The sequence below is a fragment of the Chlorocebus sabaeus genome, chromosome 12 (genome assembly GCF_047675955.1).
Source record: "Chlorocebus sabaeus isolate Y175 chromosome 12, mChlSab1.0.hap1, whole genome shotgun sequence".
In the NCBI taxonomy this organism is placed as follows: Eukaryota; Metazoa; Chordata; class Mammalia; order Primates; family Cercopithecidae; genus Chlorocebus; species Chlorocebus sabaeus.
Window position 1 is genome coordinate 24,005,147 of NC_132915.1, and position 26,296 is coordinate 24,031,442.

Sequence of the window (26,296 nt, forward strand, 5' to 3'; positions counted from 1 at the left end):
CGCCAGCATCTATTCTTTCCTGACTTTTTAATAATTGTCATTCTGACTGGCATGAGATGGTATCTCATTGTGGTTTTGATTTGCATTTCTCTGATGATCAGTGATGTTCAGCTTTTTTTCATATGTTTGTTGGCCACATAAATGTCTTCTTTTGAGAAGTGTCTGTTCGTATCCTTTGCCCACTTTTTGATGGGGTTGTTTGTTTTTTTCTTGTAAATATGTTTAAGTTCCTTGTGCATTCTGGATATTAGACCTTTGTCAGAAGGGTAGATTGCAAAAATTTTCTCTCATTCTGTAGGTTGCCTGTTCACATTGATAATAGTTTCTTTTGCTGTGCAGAAGCTCTTTAGTTTAATTAAATCCCATTTGTCAATTTTGGCTGTTGTTGCCACTGTTTTTGTTGTTTTAGTCCTGAAGTCTTTGCCCATGCCTATGTCCTGAATGGTAATCCCTAGGTTTTCTTCTAGGGTATTTATAGTTTTGGGTTTTACATTATTTAATTTGGGGATCAAAGTAAATGCACATTTAAGGCTCCTGATACATGTTGCCAAACTGTCCTCCAAAGCGCTTTTATCAATTATAGGCCCTCCAGTAGTAAATGTGACTTCCTATCTTGCTTAGATTTAATTGCTACGAATCACTAGTGATATTGATTATAATAAATATTTTAAATATTTTCCAATAATGAGTATATTTAGTTATTTGCATTTCTGATTGTTAGAAGTGTGAACATTGTTTGACATGTTCATTTATTATGTATTTCTTCTTTGGTGATTTACCTAATCTTATTGTTTGCACACTTTTATTTCTGTGATTGTTTCGATAATTAATCTTTATATGTAAGAATATTAATGCTTTGTGTTATAGAGAGAACAAACATTTCACCAGTTTATATAATTATTATAATTAAATCATGCAAGTATACATTTTTAAAATTTTATAATGTCAAATATGTTGATCATTTTTAGCACAGATTCAGGGAGTTCCAGGTGTGAATTTATTAGATCTTCATATTATCACCTCTCAGTTTCCATGTTCATGGTCAATCAATTAAGGTTAAATTAGATAATGCCTGCAAGGGATTTGAATTTCAGTGCTTAGAAATTTGTAAAGTCTCAGTCAATAATTACTGAGTTACTTTTTAATAATGCTTCTTCATCAAAGTAATGTATTTATTTAACCTTAGTATCTTTCAATGCTTTAGTGGTTCTTGTTTATATTTTAAGTCTTAATTAGAATAGAATTTGCCTTTTATATATGGTAAAACATTATTTATGTACACTTATTTTATTCATAATGCTCAGTACTCCAGAATCATTTTTTAAGTAAATTACATTTTTCCAAATTATTTAAAATGTAATTTCATAATAGACTGCATACAGTTCTCCCTCCTGACACGTGCACTTTCATGCACACACATGAACACAACACACTTTGATCTGCTTTGTATTTTTTGTTCTGTAATAGGAACGTGTCTATTCTGGTTTTAGTATGATACTTGACACTTTAATGATTTTATCTTGGTGCAACATCTTTAACACTGTAATTTATTTTCAAGAAATTCTTTGCCTTTTAGACAAGTTTATTCTTCAAAATATATTTTGGGATTATTTCATCAAAGATCAGAATAAATATAACAGCACCTGAGTATTTTTATGACAATTCTTTAAAAATAAACTAGTGTAATTTTTATTTCAGATTTGAGATTTTCTTAAGACTCTTGTTATCCTAAAGAGATTTTTAATATAAGATAGATATTTTAATAGTACGTTTTGATGATCTATTAAAAATGTGATTCATCTGTCACAGTCTTAAAATTTTCAACGATTGCAGAATGATGTCACCTACTGAATAAAGAGTCCCATTTTTTGAAGAACTTAAACTTTCTCCTTAGAGGTGTAAGAGAGATTAATACATCTCTATGTAGTAAGCACATTGAAATATACACCATAGCAGGATTTTAGAGGTTATTAGCTAGTGTCTTTAGAATATTAGTATAAAGCTCTGTTACAAAGCACTGTTTAAAAGAAAACAATGAAAAAGAAGAACAAAGTTGACTAACTACACTATATGACTAAGACTTGCAATATGGCTCCAATATCAAGACAGTATATATTGGCATAAGTATAGACATAGAGATAAATGCATCATAATAGGAAACCAGGTTATACCTACCAATATTTGGGCAACTGTTTTTGGAAAAGGTGTAAATGTACTTCAGTGGGGGAAAGATAGTCTTTGCAACAACTGCAAATAATTGAACCTCTATCTATACCTTGAACCATACTCAAAAATTAACTTAAAATGAATCATAGATATAAATTAAGCTAAAACTACACATTTCTAGAATATAACATAGAAGAAACTCTTTGTGATCTTGGGCTCAGAAAAAATTTCCTAGAAAAAATAAGAAATGCACAAATTATAAAGGAAAAAATGATAAATTAGACTTCATTAGAATTAAAAGCATTTACTCTTCTTAACGTAACTATTTTTAAAGGTTTAAACAAGTCACAGACAGGGAGAAAATATTTGCAAAACAGTGTTGACATCGTATTTGTTCCTCCAATGTATTTTAATAAACTTAGAACTTAGCAATAAGAAAACGATCAAATTTTCAAAAAGAGCAAAAGATTCGAAAAGACACTTTACCAAAGAAAAAAGCCAAATGACAGACAGGCAACACAAAACGATGCTCAACATCATTATTGACTGGGGAAATAGAAATTACAATAAAATTCCACTACACAAAGCTTAAAATAGCTCATGAGGATGTAGAGCGACTGGAAATCTCAGACATTGCCTATGGGAATGCAAAAAAAAGTAGTCCCTTTGGAAAACAGTCTGGTAGTTTCTGCTTAAGTGAAACATACAAACAAATATATTTATGACCCGCTATGTATTTACCCAGATAAATGAAAATATATGCCCATACAAATATATATACATGAATGATTATAGTGATTTTATTCATAACTGTTAAAAACTGGACACAACACAAATGCCTGTTAACTAGTGAATGAATAAACAAAGTACTTCCATTCAGTGTAATACAATTTATCACTAAAGAGGAATTAACATGTAAAAATGCAGCTACATCTTAAAATAGCATGCTAAGAAAAGAAGTTTACACAAAAGACCACATACTGTGTGATTACAATTTTATGACATTTTAGTAAAGACAAACATATAATGACAGTAATGTCAGTAGCAGCCAGCCAGGTTGGGAAAGTGGATTGACCATAAAGAGTCATGAAAATATTTTTCTGTTGACTGTGGTGGTGGTTACACACTTAGAATATTTGTCAAAACTCATAGAAAATGGTGCCTCCTCATGTAAGTCATACTTCAATAAACTTGACCTTTAAAAGATTAGAGAATGATGCCTTGACTAAAGGAGATACTGACCTTGTAACTTGGGTGGAGTTTTCTAACTTTGAAATCTCAGTGTACCTATCACACTATTGAAAATAATAGTAGCGCATACAAAATGCTTGACATAGAGCCTCCTTCTGAGTAAGTGTTAGTTATCACAAAAAGGATGTGATGATCATATCCCACTTAGCAAGAGGAGTGAGGAGTGGTAATGAGGTAAGTTAAAGTGCACAAATGTTAACTCTTTTTTTAAGATGAACAGGAAAAACCCATGTACCCAACACTTTTGAAGCTAAGTCTTATCTTGTCAAATAGATTCAAATAGAAGATTCTCACAGCTTACAGAAGGTAATTTAAAAAGTTTCATTGCCAACACAGGAAAAATATAAACTATAAATATATGTGTGTGTATCATATACAGTTTGTTAATTGAAGTGTGAATGCAGTAGAAAGAGGGTATGAGTAATAGGTGGCTTAAGCCAAATTTAGTTTAGTCATATCCTTGCTCTGCCAATATACCTCAAGTTTAAATGGTATCACTGAAGCTGTTTCAGACTTGAATTGCTCCAAAGCATTATTCTTGTGCCAACTGGGCTGAAATCTGGTGGTAGTTTACTTCTGCAGCCAGATAGGCAGTATCTTTTATGTTTTATTTATTTATAGTATCACTTAGGCCATGCATAACTTTATATGCACTTATAAAGCTAAACTCACAATTTGTGAAGCAAACTTATGATGGGATGTAAGCAGTTTACAATATGAAATACATTATTGGATAAGAAAAGTTATTAGAGAGAGTGTAGTAAATTAAACATTCAGCCCCACACAGGCTATTTGATTGCCACATGGAACAACTGACGCTAGAGGTCTGAAACAACTTTTATGACTTTTTCATGGACAGATTTATTTCAAATTTGACTCTGATTCCATAAATTTAGCTCCTCACTGCACCCAAGTAATGACGAGAAAATCCTCTTCTTTTCCTAGAATCGAATAACAGAAAACAAATGCTAGTTATCTGTCACCCATTCAAGAAGCAGATTCGTGGTAAAGACCCAGATTATCTATGACCTCCAAATCTATAGGGATTTTTTGTTTGTTTTTCCATTACACCTTACGACCTTTCTTTAGAATACTTATCCTATTAAGGAGATGGATAGTATATGTTTACAGTGTGGCTATACTCATTTTTTAAATACTCAAGGATTTGAATTTTTAAATGGTAGATTTATAAATGGTATTTTTATTTACCATTTAACATTTAATGACAATGAATTATGATCTCAAGTGCCTTGGAAATGTCTCCTCTTGTCCATAGATCATAAACAACTTGACTTAAGGGATAAGTAATGGTTAGTTTGAAATCTTCCGTTAAGAATAACTGCTCACTGAAAATCAATTAAAAAATGAACTCACATAGTTTTGTGATTCTGATGCAATCTAACAGAAGTTATTCAAGCTATTATAAAATAAGCCATCAATTAATATTATGAGTAGTTGTAATTATGAAAGCAACATAACCACAGTACAGAGGAAATAGTTGCCCATAATTTCATTCCCCTAAGACAACTATTGTCGTTTTATAGCCTTTTAAATGTGAATGCAACTTTTGCAGAGTAATCTTTTACAAAGTAAAACAGACCTGAATTTCTATAAAGCTCCACCAACTATGACCTAATGGCCTCTAACTTTTGACCAGTGAGCTAAGAATGATTTTTATGATGTTAAATACTGAAAATTGAAAAGAGAATAATATTTCATGCCATGTGAAAATAATATGAAATTTAAATTTCAGTGTTATAATTTTTTGAAATACAGGCATGCTGATCAATTTATGTATTGTCTGTGACTGTTTTTGTGCTACACAGGGCTGAAACTAGGCTAAGGCAATTTAGGTACTCACCTCAGGCACAGAACCTAAGGGTGGGGAGGGGTGCAAAAAGTTCAGTCATGAAGATAAATCATATCTAATGCAATATGTTAAAAATTAAAATTAATTCAAAAGAAGTTATAAGCAAAATATCTAAATATTATTAAAGACAGCGTAAGTTCTACAACAACAGAACTGAGCAGTTGTGACCAAGACTGTATCACCTGCAAACCTAAAATATTAACTATATTTAGTTTATTTGCTAACTCTTACTCTACAACATTTAGGCCTTAGAGTTATTTTCATATTTCCTCTTAACAGTTTCTACTTTAGAATATAATGTAGATTAGTAAAGTTTTGTTTGACAAAGATATTCCTTGCCAAAGACTCTGTCAATCAGAAAAGAAAAAATAAAATAAAATAAAATATATGTGGACAATAATATGGCAAGCATAAACTCTTTTTTATTATTACTGTGGTTTTCTTAAAAGAAGGAGGAGAAAAAGGAGGTGTAGGAGTAGAGAAGAAGGAAGTCTTAGGCTGCATGACCCGGAAGATATGCTGTGGAAAGGGTTGATTTTATCTAATATGATACCAAATAAGATACAAGTGTGGGAGGCCAGAGAGGCTTATAAAGACCATCACTCACCCATATTTACCGAACAATGGTTGTTCTAAAAAAATTACTTTTCCTTTAATGTTCTGTATTGAGTATTCTCCACCATAATCTCACTCTGAGTAAGTTAAAGATGTGAGCACCAAGCCTTAGATATTATCTAAACTCTTAACAACAGAGGGATAGACTCTGCCAAGCCTCAGGCTACACTTCTCAATTATTTTCAAAAACTAGTTACCTAATGACAGTTTCTTGGACATTAAACCTAATGCTAACTATTGGAGATACTTCCTACCCTGTCATATGCTTAAATATCAGAGGGAATATTCTAAAAACCTGATTTCTAAAGATTACTTTAGAAATTCTTACTTGTTTCTCTGAACTCTAATTTTTTCACACATCAGTTTTTATGAATAATTTGCTTCTTACTGCCATTAAGAAGGGGTAAGCTGACAGTTTCTCATATTTGCTCAAAGAAATCTTTGACACCAGTTTGTCAGAAGTCTTTTATTACTGTTGAGAAACTTGAGAAAAATATTTCCTGGAAAACACACTCAGGATTCCCTGTCCCTTGGGAGTCATTCTGCTTTAGGAAGATTCTGTTCTGTAACAAAGATTCATGTGCTTGTTACTAATGCAAAGTTATGTTTTACCTGCTTTTCTAAAAACAGGAAGACTGCATAATATTTTATTTTTATTTTTTTCCTAAAATGGAAGTGGTAATTAAGCGTGATATTTTAAAATCGTATTCTAGTTTTGTAAACAAAAATGTTTAATTCTACAGATTTGCAACAAATTAAGGAATGAAAATGTTTGTATTGTCATCGTATTACTACATATAACTGACATTTAGCTGGACGCAGTGGCATGCACCTGTAGTCCCACCTACTTGGGAGGCTGAGGCAGGAGGATCACTTGAGCCCAAATTCAAGACTGTATCACACTACAATCATGTCTGTAACTAGCCACTGCACTCCATCCTGGGCAACATAGTGAGATCTTGTCTCTAAAATAAAGTGACATTTTATTTTTGCAACTATGGTAAACGCTGAAGGACTTTACACATATTTGTTATTTTAAATTGTTTATTTACCTATTAGAGGTTCAGAGTGGCAAGCTTTATAAACATTCTAAATTACATACTGATCAATCAACTCAATTACGTAGTATGGTTAGAGCATCTAATATCTTATAAAACTTTTACCTTTGAGGTCTGTCACCAGCAATTCCACCTTTACTAAAATAAAATATTTAAAGAATTCTAGAATTTAAATATTATGAAAAATTGATATTATGTCAAGTTTAACATTGTAAAATTACTCAAAGGCATAATATGTACCTGAAGAAATGCATGGCATCTTTGCTATGTAGAGTGGTTATTAAGTGCTCAGTGGTTGGCTCAGCATTTTTCTGTGTGTATGCAGTGAATTGCATAGAGTTCTTTTTTGATAAATATTTGCTGAATAAATAAACTTAGTAGATTGAACAAACACTGATAAAGTCATGTTAACACAGGCTATCAATGTGAACCTTGACAAAGCCTCATTAAGCATTTTAAACCAGTCTTCATTAAAACCTGAGTCTATATTAGAAATGTGTATACAGATAAACAGATAATTAGGTATATAAAGTACATAATAACTCTGTAAGTAAATTTAGGTTCATGCATAAAAGAATCAGAAAGTTTATTTAAGGCTTTATGTCTAACAGGAAATATAGCAATCTCTATCTTTTCCATTCTGATGATAATTTGGATTTGGAGTAACATTTCAAGTGAAATTTCTTAAGGAACATTAAATAGCCATTGTATTCAGGGCTATCACTCTGAGCGGATGCTGGCGAAATGTTGGCTCATTCTGTAATATCAGGCTGTAGGATGGCTTTCATGTGTAATGTCTTCTCCCTATCATAACCTCTAGGTGGTCCCATAAGCAATTCCCCAACCAAAGGACTGACAGACAATTAACATTTTGAAGTAGTTACTAAAGGAAGAACAGCATTAGAAACTGAGAATTTTAAATAGATTTTAAATCTACTTATACCATTAGGTATACTTTCTCTCAGGTCAGACACGTGAAAAACACCTGGAAATACCTGAAGAGTTTGTTTCAAAGAATACAAATGGTATGTTGTACGGAAGCACTCGAAGTACTAAAGAACAAAAACGAAACACTCATCTGGGGATCCAGAGATGTGTATTTTCTTCTCAGCGGAGCTAATGACTGGTTGTGTGATCCTGGACAAGTCACTGAATTTGTCTTGGCCCTTCAGTTTTTCACCTGTTAAATGAGAGAAGTCACAGATGCATTTGATTATTGTAAACCCTGAGAGTTTAAGCCCTAATGGATTCTACAGAAAGTAGAATCAAGTCAGGGGAGTATGAAGAAGGCACCTGAGTTCTGTTTGCAAGGGAAGAAGTTGGCCATCAAAAGTTGGGGTGCAAGAAAGGTAGAGGGTCAATGTGCCACACGTTGCTTCATGCTCCGAGGAATCTCCCTTCTACTGCATAACTTGCTAGCTCAGTTCTTTTGGTTTTTCTGATTCTTATCCACAGGAACACTGCAATCACTTGCTGGATGGTGTGTATGTGCTCAGAGTAATCATTTTACATCCAGCGACTTAGAGTGTGGTCCTAGGAAGTGGCAGCATTTCAGCTGCAGAAAGGAAGAGGATCAGTCTGAGCATTCTTGAAGAAGATTGCAAAACTGCTTTTAGTTCATGTAGTGTATTTCTAGTCCAAGATTTCTTTTAATGGGCAAAAAGAGATTTTTAAAAGAAGGAGAAACTTGGATGTTTCCTAAAGCAACATTCAAAGCAATTAAATGGAGCTTTTTAAGCAACATGATCTTTTTCACTCTCACAATCTCTTCTTTAGCCTTAAGTAAAAACCAAAAGAGATCTTTGAAAAATGATGATTTTTTATATTTAATATATGATCTTTTCATGTTTCTGCTGTTGTATGCTTTTGAGCTGTCTAACAACTATAGCTATGTAGCCAGCAGAAGGGCAGACTTGTCTTATATCCTGTGAAGAGGTGACTACCTGAAGTGTGAGAATGAAAGAAAAAATAAGAATTCTATGAAAGGTTTTACTACAGAGAATATAGGGCCAAGACCTTCATCTAACCCTGGATACACATTATTCTTAATAATGCATACCGGTATCCTTTTTTTTTTTTTTTTTTTTTTGGCCAACTTTAAGTCATGAGCTTACAAAAACTGACAATATTTTACAGAAACAGATTTTTTTAAAAAAGCATAATTCTATTTCCTGTATCTTTCACAGTTCTTTAATTTGAAACATATCACTTTTATCTCGTCTTGCTTTAACACCAGATTTGGTTTAATTAAATTTATGTCAAATGAACACATGAAACGAAAGGAAAATCGGAAAGCCTGCAGTTGCCCATTAGTGAGTCAGTGACTGCAGTGAAAGGCTTTTGAAGCCTGGCTTACTGCCAGGACAAGCTTGCAATGATGCTCGGAGACACCCATGATGCTTTGAAGGAAAGGACTTAGCTGACCTGAGCCTGCTCAATGGAATCAGTCAAAATCCTCATGGGCTGGATATAAAATCTGTAAGTCTTCTGTCTTCAACCATTTACCTGTCAAAGACAATGAGTAGGGGGTGTGAAACCACAATTCACATAGAAAATTAATTGTACTAGGGCCATTTCTTCTTCTTATTATTACAGCATTATTGATTATGTGGGTGATTTTGTTTGTTTTGAAAGCTACATGCCAAGCCTTTGAAAGGCAGTGCCAAACTGTCAATCCTTGGAGCTACTCTATCAAAACAATGTTTAACTTTGGCTCTCTTAACTGAAATACCCGTCAATTAGTCAAATAATATATGCTATTAGCGAATATAAAAAGCATAACCTTCAGGAGCTAATATTTAGAGCTTTGCAAATTTGTCACTGTTAAAACACCTACGTTTAAAAATACATGAAGCCCTAAATGTTTTGACACTGCTGCTAAAATGCAAAGTAAAATCCCATGTCTCATACTGTTTCTGATACCACATGATCTTTGCGTCTTTGTACTTGAACACATTTATACATTCAGCTTCTGCACTTTCATATAAAAATGTATCGAATGACTCCATGAATCAAATAATAATGTTTGTTCTGATTTTGTATTCAAACAACATGTTCTTAAAGGATACATATTATTTGGTTTCCTCTTTTTGCTTAGTGGGATCTGATCCACAGGTTCAGTTGCATTTTGTATTTTCATACTTTAGACATTAAAGCCTTTACACAAACTTTCAACACTAAAATAAATAACTCATTAGGGAGCAGCAGGGTGCACTGATGTTAGTAAAACACGATATTTAAAAGTAAGCTTGGTTAGCATCTAGGAATATCAAAGGGACTAGGGAAGGCAAGAGAGGGCTATCAGTAGCTATTTTTTCTTTGTCCTGCTTAAAAATAATTCAAAGAAAGGTCTAAATGTTCCAGAAGTCAAATGGATATTATTGGAGGTGCTTCAACAATCCATTCATACCAAACATCATCAATGTGCTTATTCAATTTCTAATTTACTCAGTTCTGCTATTCTCCTACAGGCATACTGTTTTATATTTTCCACCTCTTCTATATGCTTTGCTTTTTTCCCCATTATTTCATTTATAACTTAAAATAAAAGTAAAACAAACAAAAAGTAAAAACCCTCTAAGGGTTGCGATTTTTCCATGTGAAAAAGATTCCATTCACAGATCCAATGTGTCTCTCTATGTTCTAAGATAAGTGTCTGCACTGGAACACCATGTTAAGAGTTGCCTTCGGTAGAGTATAATTTTGAGAAGAGAAATGATTTCTGCCAACAGTTAAAGATGAGACATCATTTCTTGGCCAATAGAAAAGTCCTTAATTTTGTGGAATCAATGAAATATGTTCATCTGGATTCTGCCACTTGCCTCTAGTTAGATATTAGTAGTCTTTTCATTTTCACGAGATCAAATAAGATATGAAAATATTCAGTGTTTGCAAATTCCACAGGATATAGTACAATCTTAGTAATATAAGAAAAAAGATGGGTTTAATTTGCACTCACATTACCTCTGATGAGGTTGAAAATGTAAGTTTATATTTAAATAATTTACTCCTTAAAATCATTCTATCTTTGTTCTCAATATACATTTAACATGTAAAATATTTTATAACACCAACCACACTTCTTTAAATGTAAATACTTATAACTAAAAAGGAAGAACTGCATGTTTATGAAACAGGAATTATTATACTTAATTCAAAATTCTCAGGACCATATTTTTCTGTATAAAATTTTGTCAGTTCTTTCAAATATTTTGTCTTGTAAAGTATGAATTATATTATTTGTTACAAATTGCACATGGTCATGATAACTGAGAATAATTTTTAAATGCTCTAAGAGGCTAATAATGAAAGTTTTAAGAAATTGATTATATTTGTCAACATGATATGCAATAGTGTTGCTTGCTTTTTATTGTGTTAAGATATTAGATATCTGCTTTACTTTATTCTTGGAGACTTTTTCAAAGGGTTAGAGGAGAAAATAAGCAACCACTCAAAACTATCCTAGAGACTGCGCAGAAATATTTATTTTATCTTGCAAAATATTTGCCAAGTAAGGTCTTTTCCAACCAGAATACATAATGACCACAGTATTCAGGCAAATTTTATCTTTTTTTTCTTTTCTGAATTATTCTAGCAATTGTGTAGTAGAGCTTTTCCCCCAGGCACTAAGGACCTAGTCTCTTTATTTCACATTTTAAAACCAAATTGCCAGAAGTGTCTGAAAGACTGTACTTCAGGGAAAAAAAAAAAAAAAAAAAAAAAAAAAAAAGCACTTCAGGGCCAAGCTTTTGCTAACACACTGAGCATTAAGAGATGAATCAAGGGCGTAACAGAATGCTGAGAGCACCTTTGCACTGGAATCAAAGGCACATCACGAGGAGTCAACATTTTGCCTGAAGTTGCTCTCTCTGACTCTCCCATTGCCTGTAATAAAGTAGCTAAAAGGACATTTGGGACAATCCTGGGCCAAGCAGAGCTGTTTCAGATCCACCTAAAAAATCATAGCCAAAAGAAAAAGTGATTCTGAGAAACATCTCAATCCAATTCTTTATACCTGTCCATAGAGAAGAAAACGTATGGGGAGGCATGGCCACACTTACTGGGATTGAGGTTCAGTTAGTTGTTCCTGAACAGACTCCAATAACTAGCCACCTATTTGAACTCTGCCATCATTTTGATTCAGTCAGTGTTAGTTTTGGAGTCTCTGTTTCACTAGGATGCAAATTCCCGAGTTGTATTTTCTGATTTCTTCAGGTACTCAAAATGGAAATTTTGGGATGAAATGACAAGAGAGAAAGAACAAAATAAGTCTTTTAAAAATGATCCATGAAGGTGTTTTTTACCCCATGTAGCTGTCAACAGTAAGAATATCCATCAGGAAGGGCTAGTTCAAAGTAGAGATTAGTACAGAAGCCCTACGGTTCTGATTTTGCTAATGCCTAGCAAAGTGTCTTCATATCACTTCCAAAGAAAAGAAAATTGCTCACAAATGCCATTTATTCATTTACACTTGTTCAATGAAGCAAACAGATCAATAAATGTATATAAAGCAGTTGAGGCATTGAGAAACCAAACTTCATTGCACCAATTTTTTTGTTGTATAACTAACTGCATTCCTAATTTCAAACAGATGCTAAATTGCAAAGACAGTCCCATAATTTCAGGTACCTTTTCAACACAGAATTCTTTTTAAGAATTAAAAGTAGATAACTCATTTTCATATTATCCCCTAAATAAAATAAATGAATATATAAATATGTTTACTTTCTTAGGTTAAAATGGTGCCATTGAGAACAGATGGTTAGAGGTTAAAAAAACTGTTTCTAATATAATGTTAGAAATATGATTATTCCTCATATAAAATGCAAAATATTTAAGTGGAACAAAGATCTTATTTATGCAATTCTAGCTTAAAACTCAAATGAAAGCATTTTTATTCAACTTGAAGATAATATTTTTTTCATAACTGCAGTCATCCACAGGAGAGCCCGTGTCACTTTCGTTTTTTAGAACAATAGCTTGTTTTGTCTGTTGTCAACATTGGCATGTAAAATGCTTGTAGTCATATTTTAGAAATCACACAGGGTTCATTTTCAGGTTCTGTCATTACAAATCTCCCAATTCTAACAATATAATTACAAAATATTAAAATGTTCACAGCAAAGGGACATACAAGTTTGAAGGTTCCAGTCAAACTGATTATACAAAATGATAACACTAAGGTTGTCCCAACATAAAAGCTGACAAGTCAAAAGTGGGGATAATGTGCATTTTCACTAACAAATAATAAAGATTCTGTGGATCAGGACAGCCATATTCTCATGATCAGAGCCATTACTGGAAGAAAGGGCTTTGATAAAGACCACTAATTTTGCACAGAGGCAAATTTGAAAGAAACAATAAGAGTGAATGTGCCCAATCCACCTCTAAAATATTAATTAGTACACCTCTGGAAAGATGAACCCTTATGTTCCAGTTACAAAGACAGGGTTCATTCACGAACTTAGTTCAACAGTCACTCTGCATAGCGATGGGGTGCAAAAAGGAAGGCAGCGATGAAGTCACTTACAGTTTGCAATTCAGCTGTCATGTGGAAGTCTGCAGTAGATATGAGCAAAATATACTGTGAAGAATATGTGGCTCAATATTATACAGCAAAATCGAACTTTGCAACTGCTTATGCATAATTAACTACCTGGGACTAGCCTGCTCTGGTGCACCACTTTATAGAGTAATAAAAATTTAAACTAAAAATACAGACTCCTAGGTAACTGTGGTCACAGTACAACTCTATCTTCCTTTGCAGGCTTATTATTTCCTGAAGCTGTGGCTGACAGGTTCTATGAGCACACATTTTTGCATATATTTTGTTTATGTGCAAGCCTTGGCATTTCAGCCATCTCCTGCTGAGGCCCCTTCCAACCATATGCTTCTGTTTTTCTTCATTAGGTGATGTGATCCCTTTTGACTGTTGCATGCACGTGAAAGGACAGTGGGCTTTCGGGGGAGAAGCAGCCCTGCTTTAAGAGAGTACACGTCAGTTGGCCTTCAGCTGTTTGGAGTTGATTAGATCTGACAAGTGTTGAAGCTACTCATCGTAATGGATGTCTCTGCTTTAGCAGAGAGGGGGTGAAAAGGATGTAATTCCCAGTGAAAGAAAGCAACATGAACTATTATTTAATTACTGCTTAATATATAACTCCCTAGGAGTCCCTGTTGATTTACAGTTCTAGCTGCTTCTTTTCTTTATTAATGGAACAATCTAGCCTTTCAATGCGATGTGGTTGAACCACACCTGTTATTGATAGGGACTTTCCCAAATGAACAAGGCAAATAATCCATTATAATACCCAAGCATGTATGATTCTGAAATGATTAATTTCTTTTCAAATATAGAAGTTACTGTTTTCACCCCATTAAAAACAAAACAAAACAAACAAAAACCTTGCGCTAGTATTGCCCAGGCTTATGTCTTTCACTGGTTTAGGATATGGTGTACATATTTCTGAATACTCTGAATACCAACCTTTTTAATTCTCTAGATTCTAGAAATCAATTAGGAGCCTCCACTGTCTCCTTCCCACTTCAGTTTTCACACCAGTAGGATGCCGAATTAAGTAGACATAGCTTCGTATTGTTCTTTGATCACATGCAATTTTTGGATGCCCCGAAGCTGACTATTGTCAACAATCCACCTTCTACACAGAATTTGTTGTCCTACTGGGGAAATGCAACTTTAAAATCTGAAAGTAGTATTGCAAGTCTGTTATTCATTTCCAAATTACAGTACTTTTTGGATACAAGTTCTAAAGTATTGTTTTCATTCCTTTCTTTTACTGGGAAAACAGTCAAGGCAAAAGAGTGATTGGGTTTTGGGTCTGGGTTTGATTCTACTCACATAGTATATTAAAGTTGCATGCTCACTGAAAATATTTAAGTAGAAGGGTTCTGTCCACATATTAAATATATAGCAATAAGATTATTTAATTTTTTATTTTCTTCAGTATATAATATGTAATAATTATATTGGTAATGTTTCTTGTATTTTCTTTTTTTGGCTACAGCTTATATTTGCCTTACCCAATTTTGCTGAAGGATTATTCTTAACATATAGTATCTATAACATATAGTAGTTTATGACATTCATGCAAATTTTTCAACTTACATTTCACAAATAAACACATATCATCCTTTAGAAAACACATTATATTTATGCCAAAATCTGACACAAAGGAGAAAACACTCTGTATTATATAGTCCATATGTTTAGTTCAATCATTTTCAGCTTATATCATTTTTAAAGTATTTTGCTGTATCCACATGTAGGCTGATAAAACTTTGAAACTTGTGGCTTTCTTTTAAAGGTAGCCAATTCACTAATTTGGATATTATCAGAAAACAGTTCATATGATAATACTAGACTGTCTAATGTTTTTATACTCTACATTTTTGTTTTCCTGAGAAATTATCACATACAGCTGATTTAAGTATATATAAAATAGAAGCAAATACCTCACAAATCACAACAACACAATTTTATTTTAAAAGTTTTCATTTAGGTTTTTCTAAAGCTAAATCCTGACCTCTTCCACATATTTTAATGTTTTCCCTTGCAGTCATGTAGGGAAATACATTTTTTATCCAATGACTCTCATTAACGTAGATCTTTGATTTGTATGGAAGGAGGGTTTATCTTCCATTTGTGAGTATGGAGGCTGTTGCCTGTTTGCTTTGGAATATCTTATTACTTTGAAACAGAATGCAAGTGTATAATTTTGTGAATGATCTCTTTCTTTAGTTTACTTGTGTAAATATAGATCAAATATTGGTAATCTTGGAGAAGGAAGGGCTATTTACGTGGCAGTTTCTAAAATGAAATAGTAGCTATGCCAAATTGAACAATTTGAGCTTTTATGCCAATTAAACAGTTTGACTCCTGATATAAAACTTGATGGTTTGAAATCAAATGTTAAAAATAGGGAGTAGAATTCACCATATATTGTGAAGATAAAATTGTATTTTTAAGTTTGCAAAACAATTTTTTTTGTAACTAATATTACTATGTCTAAATTTTCCCTGATAACACACGAATGGTTTCTTTCTTTTGTGGTTTCTCAAGAAAAAACAATTTAATTAAAAATTTAATTCTAGCATTTTGAATGTAAGGGCAATCAAGCTTCATATAATTCCCAATGTTTTTACATTCTTACTTTTTTCTCTGTTCTTTACAGTTTTTTTTTTTTTTCAGGGAGAAAGCAAAAATAAATAAATAAGAAAAGTAACCATTTTATGTCTTATGTGACAAAAAGTCATCATCATTCATAATGAGAAACTCGGGTATTTCATTCTGTAGTGCAGCATAGAGCAAACACTGCTGATTAAATTCAAAGTGTAAACTCCCTCAGTAATTGAGCTATAACAAAAGAGTATTGAAAGAGTAGGTGGGTCTCTTCCCCCCAAGACAAGTATCTTACTGTTAATTAATCTGGTTGGGGGATTATGAGATAGAATAATTTACAATACTACATTTGCTATACAACTGATCATCTTCTATTTTAAGGATTTTTTTTTTCATGATTTATGGGATTTTACAGGTTTAAAAGAGAATTGAATTTAAAAGAAGTTTCTATGTGGATAAAGCTACATACAACTTTGCTGATGCAGAAGAAATTTCAGTGTTTAGGTCTGGAGGTAAGAAATTTTCTTCAGATCATCAGAAACATTAAGATCCCTTTTGTCTCTATTTTTTTTTTAAATGAAAGACACACACACACACACACACACATACACACATACACACACACACACACACACACACATACACACACACACACCCCAGGTTACCACAGCTGCATAACAGCCCTGAGGACAAATTCCTGGGTAGTTTTAATGACTAAAAGAATTCGAATAAGAAATTATTACTTAAGGGCATCAAAATCCCTTATAAGGTAAAATATTTTAAAAAGTGTTTCTTGTCTCATACTCCCAGACAACAATAAAATAACCAACACGTAAAATTTTAGGGAAGCAGAAAACACTTAAACTAGATTTTGTGTCTAAAGAGAAAATTTTATCCACAGAGCTCATAACAGATTTTGAGTTGCTTTTACTCAAATCAGAAAAAACACTTGCCATTACTTTCATGTTTTCAAAGCAAGTTCAAACATGACTATTACATAAAGGATGCAAAGGTTTAACCTGAATCAAATATATAACACTTGTCTAATTACAAAGAATCTTCATGAAACTCATACAAAGTATCCTTCTATCATTTCTGCAAAGAGATTTGTAGATGAGAATTTTGTACCACACAGATATTTGATGAACATTTAAAAGAATAAAATGATCTTTTTCATACATGTATCAAATGGATTACAGGTAGCGGTTAAAATAAAATCTTAGTTCTCCTACTTTATATTCCTATTTGATAAGTATTTTAATTTGTATTAAAATAAATTCTTAGGTCTTCTAATTCCTATTTTAATTTGATCTAATATCCAGAAAGAATACTGCTGCCCAGAAATTCGTCTAGCAGCAGCAGTTTTCTCCAGTAATACACATGAATTGGATATCCGGTAGAGGAACGGTGGTTAGTTTAAGAGGCGACACCTCACCCCAAAATACAGGTACTACGCACATTAACAATTCAAGTTCTATCTCCTTGTTTTTCAGAGAGCAGTGCTCACTTTACATGGCTCTATAAGCTGTCTGCACTAAAGACTCAATCCTAAATCTAAAGGAAAACAGTGGAGGTTTACAAACTACTTTTCTTAATCATCAAAAGTACAAGGGTGGTATTCTTGCTTCATTTGTGGGTCCACTCCAACTCCAAACTCCAGATCTGAAACCATTACAATACATGGCAGTTGGTCGATAGTGTGGAAAAACCTCATTTACTGACTGGCCAGACAGTTTTAAAACCTTCAGATTTTTCTAAGTCTAGGTTATTAACTGTCTGACTGTAATCACATCTTCACCATAGGGAGCTTCAAAAGCTTTTCATTTGCATTGAATCAGTTGCCTTCCTCCCTGTCTTTTTTTCCCCCTGGAAATAAGCTTAAATAATTCAACAAACTACACACATGGCTAGTGATTACTGAACCATTCTGAAAACACTCGAGGCAAATGGGCCATTATGTGGTGGGAATTAAAACTTTCCTTCCAGTTACTGGGAGGGTACGTATCCATACATAGCACATATATTTATCTGACGCATTTCTTCGGTACTCTCCTTTCGCCTATAACAATGTAGAAAAATACCTACAACTGTGCTATAACTTTTATTTGCCGGTGCTGTTTTTGGAGGTTATTAGGTCACATAAAATGCCTTTTGGTGTGCAAAACACTTCTTTCCTCAAGTGTGGAGACTAAGTTACTTTAAAATAAAATATAGTACTTTTCATAGACATACTACAGATGAATAAAAACAAAGAAATTACATTAGCTTAGTCATTCATTTTCATACTTGGATCATAACAGGATTAAACATGTTTGGCCACTTGATGTAGCCTTCACTACAAAGATTTATATTTGGTAAGGACTGTGTGTAAAAGTGGTTATGGATGTTTTACAATTACAGACACACCAACTTTTGAATTATCCAAAATCTGAAGAATATTTTGTCATTTGTGTTGCCATCTGTTTTTGTAGATTTCATGATTGAAGATAAAACCCCCAAGCAATGTCAGAAATTACAATGTGATGCTAGATTTTAACAATAACAAAACATATAAATTTTAAAAAGAATATTTTTATTGTCATCATGCTTTTGTTTCTCTAAGCAGACAGCCATAAAAAAATCAAAGAATAAGGGGCAGAAAAAACAAATATTTTACTAGAACAATGAATTTTCAACAGGATATTGAATGATTGCCAGTGGCTGCAGAGTGGAAAATTTATTAAGAATAGGTATTTTTTTCTTTACACATTGACTTTGAAGTCTTAAAAATGAATAATACTACGTTGCAGAAGGCTAATTCATATTTTTATTAAAGCACCAGCTATTAGATATTGTGTGTGCCCTGACACTCACCAAAGTTAAGAATTTGGCTGCTAACAATTTTATAGTAATGTATCTTTTGTGATTAGAGAGACAGACATATAATTTCCATTTTTGTTTTATATTTTAGTATTTATATAGCTCTCTAGCCGACTTCTAGCAGCGTACGACCTTTGTCAAACAAGATACATTTGTCTACATTATGATCTATAGAAACCATATATGTAAATGAACTCAAAAACCTTGTGTTCAATCAACATACCATAGGTACTATGTGGAATTAAACTGGTCTCTATCATAGATGCAAATAAATAAATAAAAATGTTTCCACTGATTGAAAAAATAAAAGATTTTTGGGGAATGAGTATTTTATTGCAGATCTTATTTAGAATTGCCAGTTCATGGTGATAATGAAAAGTAAATCAACTTAAAAAAATGCATATGGATTCGACAGAAAAGAGTCGTGTGTGTAATGAGTGATCAGTGACAACAGGTGTTGTTTCAGTTCATGTATCTTTGATCTTCTGTATACCATTTTTCTAATTCTTTATCACAGAATGGATCCTGGCTCATAATCAGCTCTTACTATTTCCTGTTGAATGCACCTACTTGCTTTACTGTTTCTAGGTAGATATTACCATCAAAAGCAGTCACAGGGCCCAGCGTGGTGGCTTTTGTTTGTAATTCTAGGACTTTGGGAGGCCAAGGTAAGCGGATCACTGGAGGGCAAAAGTTCGAGACCACCTTAGGCAACACAGGGAAAACCTGCCTCTACTAAAAATATAAAAAATTGCCAGGCATACTGGTGCATGCCTATAATCCCAGCTACTTACGAGGCTGAGGCAGGAGAATCACTTGAACCTGGGAGGTGGAGGTTACAGTGAGCCGAGATGGTGACACTGCACTCCAACCTGGGTGACAGAGTGAGATTCTGTCTCAAAAAAATAAAATAAAATAAAATCGAAAAAAAAGGAAAAGAAAAATCAGTCAGAGCCATCCAGAATTTTATTTTAATATGTGTTTTTATGATTTAATTTAATATAGGTTTTGTTGATTATATTTTTATTATATGTGTCTTTACTGCTATTTCCCTGTGTTTGCTAATTACTCCTGACAATTGCTCCAACAGCTTGGGTGTCTTAACTACTCTTACTTTACTATAGTCCCAAGGCAGAGGTTCATCCACTTCTTTGAGGGTGTGGGTAAGAAGTGGGTTATTGGCTGCTTTGAGAATCTGATTTCAATTATGTGTCCTCTTCTTCAAAAATATACATGCCCAAAACATTTTACATAGAAACTTCAGGGTTCACAGACCCAGTGAAATCTATCTACAATTAATGGAACTCAGATTAAGAGCACTTAACCTAAAGAGGGTTATTCACCTTATTGCATTGATTTTTAATACAAGTAGTGCAGTTCTTGTCTGACTCTGTTGGACAAAATAAGAGGTGTGCAAACTGTTGTCCTCAAGTCATGCCTTGCTGCCATCTATTTTTATAAATAAAGTTTTATTGAGACACAATCCAGCCTGTCCATTTATATATTATCTCTGGCTGTTTTTGTGCTACAACTGCATTGTTAGTAGCTGCAACAAAGACCATATGTCCAAAGCCTGCAATAATTACTATGTGACCTTTTACAGAAAGCAGCTTGCCACCCACTGGCCTAAATGTGTGGTATGAATACAGAGAATAGTTCATATTCTTCAAGAAGCTAAAACTGCATGTTTAACATGAACTAATATAACCAAGTGTCTACAGAACAAGTGATTTTTATTTTATATAAGTAAAAAAATAAGAATAATAGTATGATGGTACCTGTCTACAATGGACATCCAAAGGACATTAGACAGTTCTGAATATCACATTTCAATAGAGTTATTAACATATTAGTGCTTTCTTTGGTTTTGTTTTCCTGTAAGACTAACTTGATGAAAATACACAAAACAATATGTTTAGAAAAAAGCAGTTGAACAAGGAGGTTTAACATGGAAAAGAAGAGATAGGAAGGTAGTGGCGTGGGTAGAGGGAAATAGTAGCCATTCTAAAATATTTTAGTAACTTATTGTGAAATGTGGAGTTTAATGTATGTTACCCCAGAGGCAGTGAGATGTTGGTAAACTAATTTTTTGAAGTAAAAATCCTGATTTGTGGTATTTGCTGATTTTTGTAGTGTAAATATTTCCACCACAGTTAATTTCAGGCTACCAATGTGAAGCCATTGAACGCAGGGCTGAGAGGAGATACACGGGATTGCTTTTCAAAGCCATCAAGCTCAGCTCCAGCACACCACTGCAGCCAGAGGGCAGAAGTGACACATTCAGCTTGAAGCTATCTCTAGAGAGAAAACATGGCTTACTGTAAGAAACCTTATGATTTCAACTGATTTCCTCAGACTGTGGTAAATTCCTTTTCTGAGAACATGTTTACCAGAAACTGTGTATGCGCTTGATGAGCACACTAAGTAACTAAACGGAAAGCAAGAAGACGGTTGTATTTTAATCTCATGCAATGGTTTATGATTCTACGATGTTTAAATATGAGTTAAGACACGTAAACTAAACATAGTAAATAACTAGAGATGACATCTTTTACTTGTTTTCCTGTGGCTTCTTGAGGGAAGGATCTCAAGAAATCTCAGAAAACCTCCCCCGATGTATGTGAGACATTATGTGCGAGTGCCTAAACACATCATTGATACGTAGAAGAATTAACTTCCTTAAACGGCTGAAGGGAAAAAATGGCTTAAGGTCAATTTCCTCTCATAATTCTCATTTTATGAAATGAAAAACCAATGCATTTGACAAAATCTATTTTTTACCGAGTTGAAATAATAAAAGTGAGAGCAGGTCTAGGCTAACTCTCTTGGTTGTCTACCCAACAGCCAATTCCTACTCTTACAGAACTGCAATCGCATCGGAGTAGTCTTCCATGTTAGGAGGATCTAGGCCTCTGTACAACCTTCAGGGAAAATGTTAATAGCAAACTCCTTGTTAAAGAGTATTTTAAAAGTAGGTATGTAAAGTTATTCAAACCAATGGGCAATGGGGAAAACGTGCTCTTTGTGTTCTGAGAGAAGAACAAAGAGGCATTCTCTTTTCAGGCATTCATGCACCAAACTATAAGATTCTTTGGACTGATCCAGCCATACTATGATTATGAAGGTTAAGACAAGAGTCAACATTCCTAGGGTGGCAGAGAATAAATATTTTTAAAAACTGAATGCTGAATGGAGCTGTTGAATCACTGGTTTAACCATCCCTGGAACCATGCTGCTTCTGAACTTCTTTTAATATAAAGATAAAATGAAGGTAACATAAATATTTTTATAAACAAACAAAAGTTGAGATAATTCATTAACAGCCGATCTGCATTACAAAAAAATATCAAAGAAAGTCTTGCAGGCTCAAGTATGATACCAGCAAGAAATTTTGATCTACACAAGAAATGAAGAATTTAGTCTTTGCAAACTAAGAGTAAATATATGATGCATTTTGTTTTTAATTTCTGTGAAGTATAATTATCTCCAGAGCAAAACACTAACAATATATCATTTGCTTTATAATATATATAAGAATAAAATCTGCAAAAACAATAGCCAAGGATGAGAGGGAAGAGATTAATACTACACTGTGAAGTAGAATAATACTATCTGAAGATACGGTTTGGTAGCTTAAAAATGTATATATATTTTCAATTTATTCTGAAATAATTATTCTATGTGCAGGTTTGTTACATAGGTATACATGTTCCACGGTGGTTTGCTGCACCTATTGATCTGTCCTCTAAGTTCCCTCCCCTCATCCCCTGACCCCCACAACAGGCCCTGGTGTGTGATGTTCCCCTATCTGTGTCCATGTGTTTTCAATGTTCCACTCCCATTTATGGTGAGAACATGCAGTGTTTGGTTCTCTGTTCCTGTGTTACTTTGCTGAGGATGATGGCTTCTGGCTTCATCCATGTTCCTGCAAAGGACATGATCTCATTCCTTTTTATGGCTGCATAGTATTCCATGATGTATATGTACCACATTTTCTTTACCCAGTCTATCATTGATGGGGAATTGGGTTGGTTCCATGTCTTTGCTATTGTAAATAGAGCTGCAATAGACATACATGTGCATGTGTCTTTATAGTAGACTGATTTATATTCCTTTGGGTATATACCCAGTAATGGGATTACTGGGTCAAATAGTATTTCTGGTTCTAGATGCTTAAGGAATCACCACTCTGTCTTGCACAATGGTTGAACTAATTTACATTCCCACCAACAGGGTAAAAGCATTCCTATTTCTCCACAGCTTCACCAGCATCTATTGTTTCCTGACTTTTTAATAATTGTCATTCTGACTGGCATAAGATGGTATCTCATTGTGGTTTTGATTTGCATTTCTCTGATGATCAGTGATGTTGAGCTTTTTAACATATGTTTCTTGGCTACATAAATGTCTTCTTTTGAGAAGTAGCTGTTCATATCCTTTGCCCACTTTTTGATGGGTTGTTTGCTTTTTTCTTGTAAACATGTTTAAGTTCCTTGTGCATTCTGGATATTAGACCTTTGTCAGAAGGGTAGATTGCAAATCTCTTCTCCTATTCTGCAGGTTGACTGTTAACTCTGATGATAGTTTCTCTGGCTGTGTAGAAACTCTTTAGTTTAATTAGATCCCATTTGTCTGTTTTGGCTTCTGTTGCCATTGCTTTTGATGTTTTAGTTATGAAATATTTGCCCATGCCTATGTCCTGAATGGTATCGCCTAGGTTTTCTTCTAGGGTTTTTATTGTTTTGGGTTTTACGTTTAAGTCTTTGAACTATCTTGAGTTAATTTTTGTAAAAGATGTAAGTAAACAGTCCAGTTTCAGTTTTCTGCATATAGCTAGCCAGTTTTCCCAGCACATTTACTGAATTGGAGATCCTTTCTCCATCGTTTGTTCTTGTCAGGTTTGTTGAAGATCAAATGGTTGAGATGGGTGGTGTTATTTTTGAGGTCTCCATTCTGCTCCATTAGTCTATATGCTTGTTTGGTACCAGTATCATGCTTTTTCGTTTTGGTTACTGTAGGCTTATAGCACAGTTTGAAGTCAGGTAGTGTGATGCCTACTACTTTTTTTTTTTTTTCCTTAAAATTGTCTTGGCTATACGGGGTCTTTGATTCCATATGAAATTTAAAATAGTTTTTTTTTCTAATTCTGTGAAGAATGTCAATGGTGGTTTGATGGTAATATTATTAAATCTATAAATTACTTTGGGCAGTATGGCCATTTTCATGATATTGATTCTTCCTATCCATGAGGATGGAATGTTTTTCCATTTGTTTGCATCCCTCTTATTTCCTTGAGCAGTGGTTTGTAGTTCTCCTTGAATAAGTCTTTCGGCATACCTTGTTAGCTGTATTCTTAGGTATTTTATTCTCTTTATAGCAATTGTGAATGGGAATTCATTCATGATTTGGCTCCCTGCTTGCCTATTGCTTGTGTAAAGAAACGCTTGTGATTTTTGCACATTGATTTCGTATCCTAAGACTTTGCTAAAGTTGCTTATCAGTTCAAGGAGTTTTGGGGCCGAGATGATGGGGTTTTCTAAATGTAAAATCATGTTGTCTGCAAACAGAGACAATCTGACTTCCTCTCTTCCTATTTGAATACTCTTTATTTCTTTCTCTTACCTGATTGCCCTGGTCAGAACTTCCAACACTATGTTGAATACGAGTGGTGAGAGAGGGCATCCTTGTGCCAGTTTTCAAAGGCAATTCTTCCAGCTTTTCCTCCTTCAATATGATATTGGCTGTAGGTTTGTCATAAATAACTCTTACTATTCTGAGAAATGTTTCATCAATACCTATTTCATTGAGAGTTTTTAACGGGAAGGGATGTTGAATTTAATCAAAGGCCTTTTCTGCATCTATTGAGATAATCATGTGTTTTTTGTCTTTGGTAAAAATCCATGTAAAAAAAAAAGTGTATATTGTAAACCCTTGAGTGACAATTTAAAAATTAAAATGAGGTACAAAAAATAAGCTGATCAGGAAGATAAAATAAAGTCACTTTCAAATGCTCAAGTATCCCAAAAGAAGAAAAAGAAACAAAAAAAATTAGACAGTAGAAAAGTAGCAAGATGGCAGATGTAAATTGGATGATATGAAAAATTGTCTAAAACATTCATGGTGTAAAGACCCTAATTAAAAGGCAAAGATTGATAGATTTGATAGAACAGCAGAACTCACTTCTGTATTGTCTATAATAAATCCACTTTAAATATAAGGATATAGATAGGTTAAAAGTAAAAAGACAGAAATCAGATATACTATGCAAATTCTAATCAAAAGAAAGTTGGATTGGCTGTGTTAATATCAGACAAAGTAGACATTAGAACAAGTCATATTGGCAGGAATAATGAGAAACATTATATAATGATAAAGGATCAGTTCATCAAAACTGTATAACAATCCTAAATGAGTATGCATCTAACAGTAGGCTTCCAAATTTGACCTTGATATGTACTAAGAATGATCCTGTTTGAGAAATCGTTCTTATACATACTTGTTTTTTAAAATACTGTTTATTCTTCAACTAATAGTCATATCACATCATGTCATACGTCCACTTGCAGAGGTAATTTTCTTAGTTTATAATTGGTAGCATACATCTCTAAGATATATTAATAAATAACATGAGGCCGGGTGTGGTGGCTCATCCCTGTAATCCCAGCACTTTGAGAAGCCGAGGTTGGTGGATCACTTGAGGTCAGTCGTTTGAGATCAGCCTGGACAACATGGTGAAACCCTGTCTCTACAAAAAACACAAAAATTAGCCAGGCATGGTGACATGTGCAAGTAATCCCACCTACTTGGGGGGCTGAGGCAGGAGAATCACTTGAACTTGGGAGATGAAGGTTGCAGTGAGCCCAGATTGCACCATTGCACGGCATCCCTGGGCAACAGAGCAAGACACCATCTGAAAAAAAGAAAAGAAAAAAGAAATATGAATAACCATTGAGAATTCCTTCTCCTCCACTGGTTTGGCAATTTGACAACTTTGAGATCAGAAAATGTCCAGGGTCATATCTTTTAGAACACTTGGGTACAGAGATGAGTCTTGATTTTTTTTTTTTTAGAATATTGAATATGAAAACCTAGGCAGACATAAGAAAATGCACTCTGCAAAATATGACAATTTAGTGGATCAGTCTTTTTCAACAATACACATCTCTGTTTGGTAGGCATTAGGTTTGGCAGAATTTATTTCTCCTACACATCTCTTCTCTTATTCAAAGTAATATCCTAATTTTAGCATGGGAGATTGCATATGCAGAGTTAATCAGATTAAAAATATAATCAACTTGGTTACCTTTTTAAAGTAAAATTTCTACAGATCTAAGTGTT

At 33.7% G+C, this 26,296-nt stretch overlaps 1 long non-coding RNA gene across 2 annotated transcripts in view; it reads right to left on the reverse strand.

The window, feature by feature from the left end:
* Positions 1–2,692: 2,692 nt before the first annotated feature.
* The window catches only part of LOC103219590 (uncharacterized), a 143,506-nt gene continuing 119,902 nt past the window's right edge, over positions 2,693–26,296 (reverse strand). Inside the window, exons 2-5 of one of the 2 annotated variants that reach the window (XR_012094755.1) lie at positions 25,762–25,868; positions 9,385–9,465; positions 8,254–8,515; positions 2,693–8,140 (exon numbers count right to left, since the gene is read on the reverse strand). This is a non-coding gene — a long non-coding RNA (uncharacterized lncRNA). The remainder of the gene's footprint in view (positions 8,141–8,253; positions 8,516–9,384; positions 9,466–25,761; positions 25,869–26,296) is intronic. The other variant, XR_012094756.1, reaches the window with a different exon arrangement.